Below are 14,353 nucleotides of genomic sequence, written 5' to 3'. Positions count from 1 at the left end.
GTCTCTTCGATGGTAATACTCTTTTCCTTCTCTGCTGTCATGGCCATTCCACAGCTCCCTGAGTTTTCTATGGGAACTATTCCGACTGGGGACAGGGAATAGAAATTAATGAAATAAATTCTGTTCTAAGATTACTGAATAACACATTTCCACTGATGTTGGTGGGGTTCAAACACAAATTTTTGCTGGCTCCTGCTGGGGGACTGAGAGAGAAGGAGAAGGTGGCATAGATTTTACATATCCATCATCACCTAATTTTGATTTTGTTGTTCCAAAAAGAGTTGAGATTTCACATCTTTTGAGAAGTTTAGCAAAGGTACACTTTGTGCACAGGCACTTCAAACATCAGCAGATGCTGAGAGCGCCAGGAAATAATGTTGGACAGGGCACTATTACAGTCATTCTTTCTACCACTTCCTCTCAAACTGATGTAAACAGTCCTTTCCCTTGGGAAAGGGAGAGTGCTGAGCTCGAGTGATCAATATGTGGTTTTGCTGTGGTTACTCGGGAAACTTCATCCCTGAAATCTTTTTTAATCACAAGTTTTCTGGCATCATTTGACAGGATCCAGCTTTTCACTTCTGATCTACTGTAAGTCATGGAATCTGGCAAATAGGCACAAATCTGGATGAGCTGGTTTATGGAACAATAAACACAGGTATGCATGTTTGTGAAAATTAAGACATTTTTAAAAGATAAATAACGACTGTTTTTAAAATAGTGATTAATTTTAGATTTTTAGATGTGCTATAGACTTCCATGTTCATTTATTGCTCTATACAAACATTTTTCATGTTTTGCTTTTTCCCTCAGCATTTGTAGCAGATGTATGGAGGCTGGATTTGATGGCTTCTGGCACATCAGGATCTCACTCAGGAAGCCCCTGAGCGAGGCAGCGCCGTGTGAACACGAGGTGCAGCAGCTGTTTCAGGGAGATCAGTGCCAGGACACACTGGTGTGCAGTTGCTGGGCTGTATTTGTGCTGTGTGCTCTGCAGCTGCAGACACATCCCGGGGGAGGCTGTGGAGGGCACACGGCTGGGGTTTATTTCCCCTGACACAGGAACAGGAGCAGTAACAGCCAGCTGGGTTTGCCTGCATCCCTCCCGTACAGGCTTTCATTTTCCACGTTCTCAGCTATCCCAAATTAAAGGTGAAAGCTCTGGGGTTTTTTTCCCTGGAATTGAAGTTCTGCTAAGATCTATTTGCAGAGGTCCCCCCGGGAGCCCCCGCAGCTCGTTCCTGCAGTGGGGGTTGCTGGGTGCCAGGTGAGTGTGGGCTCCCAGACCACCCTGGGAAGGGCTCCTGAACCTCAGGTACCTTCCAGACACCACTGCCCAGGTGAGACTTCCCCGCCACGCTGCCAGATTTGCAGGCTTGGCAGACAGATGGCGAGGCATGTTGTGTTCAGGGGAGCTGAGGGGTCTGTGGGGTTGTGTTCATGGGACTGGGAGGGGGGCTCTCAGTGCTGGGAGCGTGGTGGGAGGTGCTCCTGGGCCTCCATCCACGTCTGAGGGGGGGTTAGGGCTGGTGAGACCGAACATGGGGCTTGTTGGAGGTAAGAGCTGGTGTTTTCCAATGGTATTGAGAGCAATTTTAATGGTGAGTGCAAACACTGTATACAGGTACAAAATAATAACACCAGTTGGAAGGCACAATAGCCTTGTGGTTCCCACAAGGGATAGAGATCAGGAGTTCTTGAATCAGTTTTTGACTTTGCCACAGGCTTCCTGTATTACTTTTCAGGCAGTCACTTAATCTTTGCATCCACCGTCTGTGAAACAGCCAGGCTTGGAACAGTTAGCCTTTGGAAGCATGTGTCTAATTCAGCTGTTATTATGGAAGTTAAATATTAAGGACCTGTTACATTATCATAGGATAAAACCACACCACATCTATTTTCACTGTGAACTTTGTTCTTTTGCTGTTACATTGTTTTTCAGGAAAAACAACATTTTCACTGCATAAAAATAAGCAGAAATTCACAATGCATGACATGAGAGCTGTATTTGTGGACTTCATGTCTGACACTAAAATACGAGGCTCATGTTAAATGCTCCTGGGAAGACTTCAGAGCTGATTGTTCAATAAAATGAAGCACAGGTCTGGGCATTGAAAGTAAACAAATGATAAAAGACTTTGTAGAGATCAGCTCCCCAAAGCTGTTTGGAAAGTTCCATAGCCTGTGTCTAACTCCTCATTCCCTTGTTGACAGGGATGCTGCTCTGAGCCCGTTGTTCAAATTTCCACCAATATTCTGTGTCAGAGAAGGAAATAACTTAGATAAGATCAATTTTCAAACATGTTTCTTCAGGAAGGAACTAAAGAGCACTCCTGAAAACTACCTCCTGGAATGTAAAAATTCTGATCTTCGGGAAAGTAAAGGAACTGCTGTGCGAGATGAAAAATGTCAATATATTTGGAGGACAGGTGAGTTTGTTTGCCAAACTTGACTCATCTGCAAACTCCAAGTGTGTCTTTATCTGTGCCCGGTGAGTTTGTGGGGAGGTGCCCCCAGCTGTGGGCAGCACTGGTGAATGTCACTGTGATTGACACTCCTCACAGGGTGGAACATGGGAGCTCCCTGGGACCCTGGCAATTGGAGTGTGGGGGCAGGATGACAGAGACTTCTGGAAAGGATGGGTTTAACTCTGTTTGTCAGTGTTCACTGATGCTGTGGGAAGTGGTAATTAGCTAGCTGAAGTGTGCAGGGGTACATCTCCCCTGCAGGTGCTCTGCAGCACAGTCCCACACACCCAAAGGAGCAGTGATGCCATGGGGCCATACACGTGCCCTTCAAAACCAGCAGTTCCCTGAGCCCACCCTGTGAGTGTCCTTGTTCTAACTGTGGAGAGATTTCACACATAAAGGCAGCTTCTGAGGGGTGGAACCCTGAGAGCCACGTCTCACCCCTCCCCAGCCCTAAGAACGCAGCACGGGTGTAATAACGACCCATAGGCTTTTACAGAATTCCAAATACTTCACCTGTGTTGTGTCTACTTTGTCACGTGCACTGATGTGTCATCCCTGAAATATCCTGCCTCAGCTATGTCAGCTTGCACTCTGGAATTTTCTGGGGTGAAATACTTGTTAGGAAAAGGCATCACCTTTTTTTCTCCACTGAGTATTTATTATGCTCCACAGGCTATTTCAGACTGGTGGTGAACAACTCCAGAGTCATGTTTTGGTGAACTTCTCCTCCAAGACCTATTAGGTAGGACTCTTTCCAAGAACTCCAGTAAGCATGCCTGGAACCTCCAAATCAGGGAGGTGTTCAGTTGGAAAATCACTCACCTTTACTGGAAAAATCATAATTCATATTCTTTGGATGGCCTTCTGTAAGTTACAAGCCTCAAAACCAGAAAGCCCCTGCAGCTGCTGAAAGAGCTGCACACCTGCCTGGTTGGGCTCTCGGATGGTTTGGCACAGCTCAGGCAACACAGAGCTTTGCTCCAAGGCATCTCTGTGCCCCTGCCCTGTCTGCTGGGACACATGGGTTTGGTGATGTTTTAAACCTACCCTGAATTACCCGTGTGCCTTGCTGCAGTAGCATCTTCCACAGCATCTGCTGGGCTCCTTCTGCGAGCAGAGGTGGTATCTGCTGTCCCTGGGGTTGATCAGCAGACCTGGCTGCTGCCTGGATCACTCTGTGGGCTCTGAAATGCTTGGGATGCTTTTGCTTCCTTTCAGTGAAATTGTCAGGAAGGAGGCACTGCTAAAAAGGAGGCATAATTGAAATTTAAAGCTTTGGCTGGAGGTCTGCTACACTGCAGGGCTTCATGCACAGTGGCAGACCTTCAGCCACACAGAGCCCTGTACCAAGGGGCACTGAGGGCCCTCCTGCAGGAATGCCATTGCCAGGAGCAGTTTGACTTGTGCAGGAACTTCACAGAGGAGTGGCAGAAGTCACCTCTTGGAAGGGCCAACTGGACTTTCTGTGAGAGTAGTGTAATACACTGTGGAAGTACGTGTTATAATGGACCATGTGTGACCTAAAAGATCCTTTCTACCCATTTTCTGTGATGCATGTACTGAACCATAAATACCCCATGACACTAAATCCACACTACCAGGCAAAAGGCTACATTTTAAATTGCTTATTTGATGATCAAACAATTTCTGTGCCTGATAGTGTCTCTGACAGTGAAAGGCAACAGAATAACTTAATTAAAAAGCTAAAGCAAAGCACTAATAATACATGTTATCTCACCAAAACCACAGTCGTCTCCCCTGCAGCTGTAGGATTTGCCAAAAAAATAAAAAGCCATAGAATAATGGATTAGAAATGCTTTCCAGCCTTCCAGCTTTAGGCAATGCATTACCAAAATATGATTCTTAATAGGAATATTGTGAGGAGCATCATCATTTAGGAACCGTGCCAGCAGGCACTGGATTAATCTTTTTTTTGTTGTTATCAATGCAGGCTGGCAGTACTTCTCTCCAGATGTACCATTTGGCACATTAAACAGTTCTTTTCTTAGAAGGGAAACCTATGGTTTTGCCATGTAATGCAGAACACCAATGGAATCACTACATAAGCAAAATGCCAGTAATGGTACAGTGGTCCAGCCACAAACATTGGTATGTTAATTTTGTTTTATTTTTCCCAGTGTGTCATCTGTAGTGCTGTATTTTGTACCAGGGCTATGGCTGGGCAGTTCAGTATCAGATTTTAAAGTGTGTTTTCAGTGAGAGGTTTAAACTAGGAAACTAATGGTTGGGGTTTTTTCCTACTTAATATGAATCTAACTATCATTTTAGATTGATTTTAGAGACGAGGCCAAATTTCCCCCTCAATTATAGCGGTTCTACCTTCCAGCTGTATGCATGCACTTTTGATAATGGTATTCAAACACACTGGCAAGCAAGTGGGCTGTGGCTTATACTTGCCGTTGCTTCCTAAGATTAACTAGACCTTCAATTAAAATTCTGATTTATTAGTAAGAAGGTTAATATAATTATAGCATATTTAGTTTGTATATGGAAGGCAGTGACTGGCCTTCTGTGCTGCCTTAGTTCTCTCATGGATCACCAGTCCTCGCAGAGGCAGCTGTATTAGCTCTTATGTGGCATTTGTTGTATTCCAAATTACCTTCTGAATTTGTTCTATCCTATTGGCATTGTATGGAAAGGAAAAAAGTTGCAAAACTACTTGTTTTCAGTCCCTCTGTGTTTCTGGGAGCAGCAGAAGTTGGGAGGGGTGACATATGGAGGGGTTTTCTCTGTGTCCCTCTGGGTTTGCATGCCAAAGCAGAACAGGAGTTGTTCCTTTTTCCACTTGACTTTTCTAGATGAGGATGGGGTTTAACCTACCATTTCTTGTGTAGACCTTGTTCAGGGCATCCAAGGTGTTTGGCCTAAGCTGGCTCGCTTTTAGACACTTCTTTTGTGAGCTGGCTTTTGTTTTCTCACCCCTCCTACGTCAAGGTATCACAGAGCATGTTCCTCTTTCCTGCCACTGTTGCCCTGCTGTAACAGGTCTGATGCCATGAGCCTTGTTTCTGGTTTAGAAGGCACTTGTGGCCCTGCTCTCTCATCAACTAGCCCAAACCACAGTGGGTGCTAGGCTGCATTCCAAGGAGTGAGTGCATGCCCTGCACTCCTGGGGGCAGTCCTGCTTCTTGCCACATTAGATCTGAGGGCTGGTCATTGGGAAGCGTCTCCAGATGATCAGTTAGAGAGTCAGGATGGTAAGAAATGGGTTTTCACCTTGCACAAATGGTGACGTTAGTGTAATTTGCTTGTCTGGTGAAGGACAGCGAAGAAGGAAGGACATGCCTCACTTCACTGTGCCACTGTACACTGACTATTGATGTGTATTACAGAGTTTGTTCCCGCTGACAGGCCTACCCTTTCCCATCTGAAGGTTTTTGAAGGATATCTGCACTTCATGTGTAACATTTTGTTTCCCATTCCCTGTATGAAAAGGTGCAGCACTTCCTATGGGATGAACAGCAGAACTGCCTTCCTCCTGGCTCTGGGACCAAGGGAGAAAAAGGAGGTTGGCTGGGCAAGGAACACATTTTTCCTTAGCTGGGCTGCTCTTTGCACCAGGGACAGGTTGTCACCTTGGGGAGAGAGCTGTGACACACTGCCCAGCCTGGCTGCCCAGCCCCACTCCTGGCTTGGGTCCCCTGGGATTTTTCTGTTTGTTGTAACAAATAGCCTGTAATTCAAGCTCTCTGTAGGTGGGGTCAGACTCTGCTCCATAGTTTCGGTAGATAGCAGGTTTCTTTCTACTTAATATGACAGGTGTTTAGTTTTTAACTGACTGCTGTCATTCACCAGAAGTCTCACCTTTCCTCCTCCCAAGTTAAACATGTCAGTTCTGGCTTTTGCCTGTCCACACAGTGAGAAAATGACAATTTCTGATTACCCTCTCCCCTCTAAAAAGCAGTGGAAGATGAATACTTTAAAAAAAAAAAAAAAAAAGGTGATTTCTTTCCAAGATTCTGCCTAAATTGGGTGGTGTGGCCTTTCCAGTTTGATTAACTCAGTAATTAAAAATGACCAGGTGAGGCAGGGCAGTCACTTTCTTCTGGTTTGGTTTCTTCTGTCCCATGAAAGCTAGGAAATAATGCAAAGAAGGCACTTAGTTGTGAGAACACTTTCCCTCTCCTGTTGGTTCAGTTCCTAAAATCTAATCATGTTTTAAACCCCCAAGAAGAGGAACAAGCAAAGTATCATTATTTCCCTTCTGGAGGATTTCTGCAAGGAAGCGGATCCTCACTCCCGGTCTGCCACAGAGTAAAAAGGACAGTGCTAATTCTGTGCCGTTTTCCTTTTTCTGTTCTAATTGTGTCTTTTCTCTCTGAAGCAGAAGAGCTGGGGCAGAACATGGCTGTGACTGTGTGCAGCTGCCCTTGGAGCTGGAGTGGAGGAGTCCCCCCTGTGCTGCCCGGAGCTCGGCCGTGCTGGTGGAGCGTCAGCCCAAAGGGATGTGCAAGGTAAACTGCTTTTAGAAAGTCACTGGCTGGGCCTTTCAAATCATGTTTAGGGTTCTTTCACTCCCATTTGTGGTGCAGAAAGTGATCCCCTCCTATCTGTAGGGTGCCTGGGGTGTGGGGTCTGAGATTGCTGGGGGACTCTTTCTTCTGTGAGGCAAATCTGTTAAATACAGTGCAAGTGTGAAGTGGGGTGTGAATGTGACTCACAGCCCTGGCACTGCTTTACTCACCAGTCTGCTATGGGCAAGTGTCCACCAAAGAAACGTGCATTGGGCAATCAGCCTGTGTGCGATGGCACACCAGCTACTCTGCATGTTTGCTGTATTTTCATAAGACTTGGGTAACTGAACTTCACATGCTCTCCATTCCAAAGTTCATTCCATTTCTTAGCACTTTTCAGCTAGAGGTGAATTTTCACACCTGGCTGTCATCCAAATTGCATGCTGAAGGCATTTTTGAGGAAACTTGAAGTTTTAGAGTGTTAATAAAGTGTTGCCTGCTAAAATAAAGCCAGATTGGTTCAACATTAATGTTAAAGAGTATGTAAATAGTAAAGGCTGAAATGTCAAAACAAATATAGATAATTTAAAAATATCACTCTCTGCTCAAGGTTTGTTGGTGACATTTCAAGAGCTATTTTGTAATTTTTCTATTAAAAATTATGCACTGCCATATGCTGAATATGTCAAGCTTCCCTTGTACTGCTGCTGTTTGTGTGTCAGAGGATTCTTCTGTAGTCATACAGAATCACATATTATGTCCCTGTCCTTCAAGATCTTCCTTGAGCCTGCACCTCAGGAGTGCCTACAAAGAGTTTTGTGTGCAGCTTGTTGCAGGTACCTTTACAAGGCTGTTCTCCTTTGTCCCTGTGTCCCTTTTGGCTTTTTACCTTTCTGCCTGAATCTCTGTCTTCTCTCTTGACCTCTTTATATGGAAGTTCTCTGAGGCAAGAAGCCAATTGACTTTCTAGGTGCACACAGCACCTCAATCCTTGCCCATAATGAGTGCTTCCTCTCTATACATCCTACACCAGATGGGATTTCCTGGGAAGAGTGAGTCCTTTGCTTAGGAGAGGAGTTAGGTTGGTCTTTTATAAGATCTATCTTCTAGCTTAGTTATTTATTTGGTATGCTGTTAGAGCTTTGGCATCAAACAGTGCCCCCTTTACAAGAGATTGTGAGCTCCTTGGTGGGACACACTGCAGGCTTTTCCCTTTTCCTCACACCCTTCCACATGCTTTTGTCCAAAACCCTCCAGGCTGTTGGCACCATGTGCAAGATGGGAATGTTGATGCTTTGTCCTTTGGGATCAGGAGAGGCCATTTCCTGGAGACTTACACAAAGATGGAAAGGAGAATGATTCTGGTGCTGATTCCTGACCCACCGAGATGCAGTGGGTACATGAAGATGTATTAGGAAAGAAACTGGGTGTCAATAACACCAAGAGAACCCTGACCACTTTTTTCAAGATGTCTTGGAGAGCATGTAAAATTCAACTTCACACCAGTTTTAATTCACTTTCATACCATTGGGTTCCACTTTAATGTCAAAAGCAACCCTTTGTTGGATTTTGTGAGGTTGGATTTTATGTAAAGAATAGCATTATGTCATCAGAAAGGAAAGTGCTGCTTAACCACTAATATATTTAAAATCTTTTTCTGAGTAGATTTGTTGCTAATTATACTATATAAATTTAAGAGTGGAAATTTGGTTTCTCCATCATCATGGCTTGCATGTCTAATATTTCTCACTGGGCTGCAGCCTAAGTGCAGCTCTCCCTGGAAATTTCTTTTTAATCTAATCCCATTCTCTAGTTAAACATTTCAAATGAAATATACTGAGGAAGAAAAAGAGGACTACTTTGTTTGGAGTGCTCTATAGGCAGAAGATTGCCTGAGGACTTCCTTATGGACTGTACCTTATCTTGCTGTGTGTCCAGTAACTGATGGAGTTGGAGTGTAGGTACCTCAAGCTCTGTTTGATTTTCTTTCTTTCCTTTTTTTTTTTTCATCTCCAACTACACGGATTAGAGCTATAAAGATGTTGGTCTAAGTCATAAGAGTTTTGGAGACCGGAAATACTTGATTTCAGTAGTTGAAATTAAAGTTATCTGAAGGTAAATATCTCTTATCTGGACGGTGTGTAAATTGTGTATTCATCTGATTTCCTTTCCTTACTGGATATCATTTTCCTTTGGTGAGTGGTTCGTTTGGCTTCCTAAGCAGAACTAGACAAACTCCTAAATCACTTCATGCTTTCAGTGAGCTGTGTCCCCTTTCTTTTCTATTTTCTTTAATCATTCTTTTCATGCTTCCGGAACAATTGAGCTGAAGGATTGCGAAACTTTTCGGATCCTGGTCTGTGTGCTTGTCCCAAACCTCATACCTTGAAATAGTGTGTTTGATATTCAGCTGCCATCACTGTAATATTGCATGCTTTGGGCTTTGGGATTTCTAACGTGACTGCAAACATTGCCTTTCTAATGATACTTTGTGTTGGATTAAAGGGTGCAAACACTGTATTGTGAGTACTGGAGATATGTGCCCTTACCAGTCTGGGGACCTGTAACCTACCTGGGAATTCCAAGTCAGGTTTCCTAAAGATAATACCTTGCTGCAACTCTCCACTAAATGGCTGCTGTCTTTTGCTAAATAGTTTGTGTAGAGCCCAAAGCTGACTAAATTCCAATGACAGCCTCACTTTTCAAAAAGGATGTGTGTGATGGGTACTACACTTGTTGTATGGGTGTTTTTGTGAGTACCACGTGTGGATATTTGTTCTAATAGCCAGTCATTATAGCAATAACTACCAGTAACATATCAGTTAATTCAGTGCTTTCCAGAGGACATTTCTGTGCTGAAAAATCGTTCTGAAAAAATGTCACCTTTCCTCCATACCATTATCGCTCCATAACACAGCATTATCAGCAAATACCTGATAACATATCCCTATATGCTTGCTGTTGTGAAAGAATTAATATTTATACTTTTATTGCTGCAAGCTTTGCCAGAGAGTGTCTCCATTTGGGAGTAAGTCTTGGCATTGTTAACTGTTTTGCTACCGTGGGTGCAAATCCTGCCTTTGACATCCCCTTGTTCTGCCTTATTGGAAACACACCGAGTAGGAGGCAGGGTCTGGCTCCCAGGGTCTCTGTTCCCAGGGCTGCCAGGTAGGCAAAGTGAAACCCAGGGTATCTCCAGCAGAGTCCAGGCTGACTGTGCTCAGCTTGGGCACTGTGAGTACTGTGTTGCTCAGAAAACTGGTGTGAAGAAGGATTGATGCACTAGTGTTGCTGGGGTGACTGTGTGCTGTATGGTCATACAATTAAAAATGTTTAAAAAACAGTGTATTCTCCCAGAAGCACTAACTGGATCTTCTTGCAGTCCCTACCTGATCTCTGCATGTGCAAACCTGCCAGTTCTGCACTTATCCCAGGAAATGCTGCATGGAGACACTTGTTTCCATCCCTGTTCTTGAGGCCCTTTCAGAGCTATTAAATTAAGAGGCTGGCATGTCCTCCTTTGAAATCCCAAATGGGGGATGGAAGGAGGTGGAAGTTCAGTACCATCCTCATGCATCTCAAAGAATTTGAAAGCCAAAGGAATTCAGAGGCATTACAGCAGCAAGGGATGTAAGTGCAGTCTCAAAATCAGGTGAAACTACCAGTGCTTTAAAGATCTCTCTTAAAACTCCGACTATGCTGATGTGTTGATTTACCAGCAGAGGAGCTGTGAAAAGCCTCATTTTCCATGGCAGCCAAATGAAAAAATGGGGTCAACCCTCCAGTTCTGTGGCCTTTTGTGCTATTTTTTCTCCATTATGTAAGGGATGGTCTCCACTGCTGGATGGCCTTCCTGAATAGGAATATTGATACACGTCCAGTGAGGTTGAGAGAGTGATTCACTCTTTGGTGGCATTTGTGCAGTCCCTCCTGCCAAAGCTGTGCAGCTGCTTTGTATTTCATTTTGGGAATACTGTCTCCTTGAAACCAGTGTTCAGGAATCCAGTGTGTAACTTGGAGAGGGGGAGGGTGTCCTCAATTTCATTAAAATCATATCCAGGACTTTAGTGGAGGAAAAGACTTGGAGAAAGGGAAGAAGCCAGGGTGCTAGTAATAAAAACATTAGGTTCCTTACAGAGCACCACTTTCCTTGCAAGGCAAACACCAAAAAGAGGAAGAAGCAATTCCTGGGTTTCTGATTTCTGTGGCCCTTTGAGCTGATTTGCAGCCGTGAGAAAGGTGCCAATATCTTTGTATTGTTTGGCAGGGAAAAGATTACCTTGTAACTCATCTTGTCTGGCTATGGCCTGGCACTGGATCATGACCAGGTTGATGGCAGCCTGACAGTTTTAAAAGAATATGTTGGCATTTTATGAAAAGGGAAGTTATTACACTTGAAAGGAAGTAAAAACAAAAACAGAAAACCTACGCTTGTCAGTTTTATGGCAGAGGCAGTAAAAATTCTGGCATGTTACTTCAGCCAATCCCTGCAACAAATTAGTGAACTAAATTGATTACAAAATCAAAGATGAATTTACATAAGCATTTGTGTTTTAGTTACCCTGCTCCTACAGTGTGTCAGACACTCAAAAGAGTCAACCCCATGCCCCTTACAGTTAAAATTAGTTTACAGCCTAAATTTAGATGTGTAGCAGCAAGAAGGGAGCATGGAAAGAAAAGAAGAGCATGGGAAGGGATGGGACCTCCTGGGTCACTGGCTCCAGTCTCTCCCAGTCTCAGGAAACCACATTGTCCTACCCTCTTTCAGGCTGTGTTATGGTCTTCTGACATACTGCTGGATGATTCAAAAGATGGGGGTTAAATTTACAGATTTGTCCCAGCTCAGTATAGTTTTTCTCTGTCTCCGTTAACTGTGGGATTGGACCCACGCTGAGGCTTATCACAAGTTCCTGCTGGTGGCTGTGTTTTACAGCTAGGAGATGTGCCAGGGAGCTGGGGACTGTGCAGGCAAAGGCAGCAGCCTTAGTGAGCAGAGCATGAGCAATGAGGAGGATTTGGAGTCACTCTTCCAGCAGCCAGGAGGAGCACGAAGTCAGAAAATAAGGTTTCCAAGTGTTATTTCTCTTTTTCTTCCCAAGCTGCTGTCAGAGGAGTGAAAGTGGGACACTTCACCCTGGGGATGCCTAACCTGCAGAGAGCCTAGGGTGAGCCAAGGAGGCTTGGTGCTGGGGACAGGGGGAGCTGGTGCCCGAGGAGCCCCAGGCTGTGTGGGTGGGTAGTTTTCCATTCCCACACTAGACTGAGTATTCCTCAGTTGTGCTCTACACCGCCCCGGGAACCCTGTCCCGTGCCATCCTTCCAAACCCTTCCACCACTACCTTGCCCTTCATGCTCCTGTGGGAGCTCAGCCTGTGAATGAGGTGTGAAAAGAAGGGTTCCCTGCAGAGTGCCACTGCCTCAAAAGCAGTTGTGAGCTATTTTGCTGTGTCAGTCAGAACTGTGAACTGGAACCATAGGGGTTTCACTCACAGAGGGATGAGGAGAGTCCCTGCACTACAGCGTGGTTTTACTTCAGCCAAAGCAAACGCTGCAACCAGCCTTCTTCTTGTGAGCAGAAAGAGCCAAGCAATCTGCCTGGATGGAAGGCTGGGTGCTGTGGGGAGGCCTAGAGCTGTGAGCAGTGCAGAGGAAGCCCACGGATGTGGGCTGGAGGTTGATAGCACGAGGTACCTCAGAGTGGAGACACAGAGGGATCTGTCCCTGCTGGCAAGAGGGAGGCCTTGGCCAAAGGGATCTGCTTTTCTCAATACCTGCTGAGATTTTTGAGTATCCAATGTGATTGCCTGGGGAGATGCACATCATCTTCAGATTGGCAGTGATTTTCTACAACAAGAGTGGCCAGAGAATCTGTATCACCTCTGGCTCTGTCCCCACAGTCCTGCATCCTCTGGGGAGTGCATCCTTGTGTTCTGGGCCTGGCAGCTCTTTATTCTGCTGCAGGACAGGACTTTTGCTATACCTGCAGCTGCAGATCAAAGCAGTCATTGCCCCATGGCAGTTATTCTGCCCAAACAGCTCTGGTGTCTCCCGTTCAGATAAAACTGAACAAATTTAAATACATTTTCTTTAGATGCTGAATACAAAGTCAGTTGTGTTAGGTTTTGAACTCAGTGTAGGAAGCGTTACTTTTGGTATGCTCAGACTCGTTAAGGGATTTTAGGCCTAAGGACTCCTCCTAGTATTTAATTCCCAAACAGGCTTTTCCATGGGATGAGAATGAAACCTCCTTCCTGATGAGAAGGTTTCAGTCCTGTGCAAGCAGAGCGGGAAAACTTTAGGTACTTAGATACTTTTTTTCACTGAAAAATGTTTTGCCTAGTCACTGTGTTTGTGAAAGATGTGCTCAGATTCTGACCCCAAATTTCACCTTGGGAACATTAGTTGCTTATATTCAGACTTTGCTCTTTATTGTGAGTTTGGCAGGAAAGGAAGAGAGTGGCTGGTCCTTAGTGTCTCTGTGTCTAATTCCTGTTCTACAGATGGGAAATTCAGAACACTTCTTAACCATTCACGAGTATTGTTTAGATAAATATTTGAGCAAACAAATAGCACAGTGATGTAGGAGTCACACATACACTGAAATGTGGTGAGCACTCCTTCTTGCACTGTCAGAATCTCTAGTTGCTTCACGAAACCAAAGGCGAGTGGAAGACTTGGAGCTGCCATTTCAAACTGAGATTTGCATAAAGCTGTGTTGAAATTCCTTCTTGGGAATTTCCGCAAAAGGAATTTCTGCAGAGCTTGTTGTTAAGGAAGAAAATGGGCTAATTTTTGCTTTGAAGCTCCTAAGAAGAACTAAACCAAAAATAAATGAGGTTTACTTGCAGAGCTCTACCACCCACCATTAGCTGTGTGTAAATCAGTCAGTCAGCTGTGTGTTTGTGTGATGAAATATGGCTGAGACCAGGAAGAGCTGGGGATAAGGATGGGAATTGCCTGCCTTGCTGCTCCAGAATTCCATCAAGCTGTTCAAATAAAGAGGAGCTGGGACAATGTAACAGCTGGCCAAGATGAGCATGGGAAAGAAAAATATGGTGACAGGAGATGCAGAAGTGACTTGGTGTGTTGGCATTCCTTTCTTTTCAGGGCACAGCCATGTGAAAGGGCTTGTCACCAACAGAAAGACCCTCTCACATTCTATTGTGGTGAAACTTTCAGCCCCCAGATAATACCCCAAGTTGTGTGTTTCCAGATGTAATTGGTGTGTGCACATTCTCACACCGCGGGAACGTCGCTCGGTCTCCTCACCCCGCGGCCTCGGCGGCTCAGAGCTGCTGCTCTGCTCGGGCACAGGCTTGGCTGGGGCTTATTTTATATTTTCAAATGCATGGGTCTGCTAAATTGCTTTTTCCTTCTGTGTATATGCAGGCTGAGGTCCTTCTTTTG

At 44.8% G+C, this 14,353-nt stretch overlaps 1 long non-coding RNA gene across 7 annotated transcripts in view; it reads left to right on the top strand.

Annotated features, from left to right (window-relative positions):
* The first annotated feature begins 433 nt into the window (after nt 1–433).
* Nucleotides 434–14,353, top strand: part of LOC135413932 (uncharacterized) — a 134,751-nt gene continuing 120,831 nt past the window's right edge. For 3 of the 7 annotated variants that reach the window (XR_010430504.1, XR_010430500.1, XR_010430505.1), the window contains exons 1-6: nt 438–658; nt 814–913; nt 1,943–2,102; nt 2,215–2,429; nt 3,144–3,213; nt 6,820–6,946. This is a non-coding gene — a long non-coding RNA (uncharacterized LOC135413932). Of the gene's footprint in view, nt 659–813; nt 914–1,942; nt 2,103–2,214; nt 2,430–3,143; nt 3,214–4,422; nt 4,581–6,816; nt 6,947–14,353 lie in introns of all 7 variants that reach the window. The other 4 variants (XR_010430502.1, XR_010430501.1, XR_010430503.1 and 1 more) reach the window with 4 other exon arrangements.

The sequence above is a fragment of the Pseudopipra pipra genome, chromosome 5 (assembly GCF_036250125.1).
Source record: "Pseudopipra pipra isolate bDixPip1 chromosome 5, bDixPip1.hap1, whole genome shotgun sequence".
NCBI classification, from domain to species: domain Eukaryota; kingdom Metazoa; phylum Chordata; class Aves; order Passeriformes; family Pipridae; genus Pseudopipra; species Pseudopipra pipra.
Note: the sequence above shows the minus strand (reverse complement) of the source record. Positions and strands in the feature narration are given on the sequence as shown.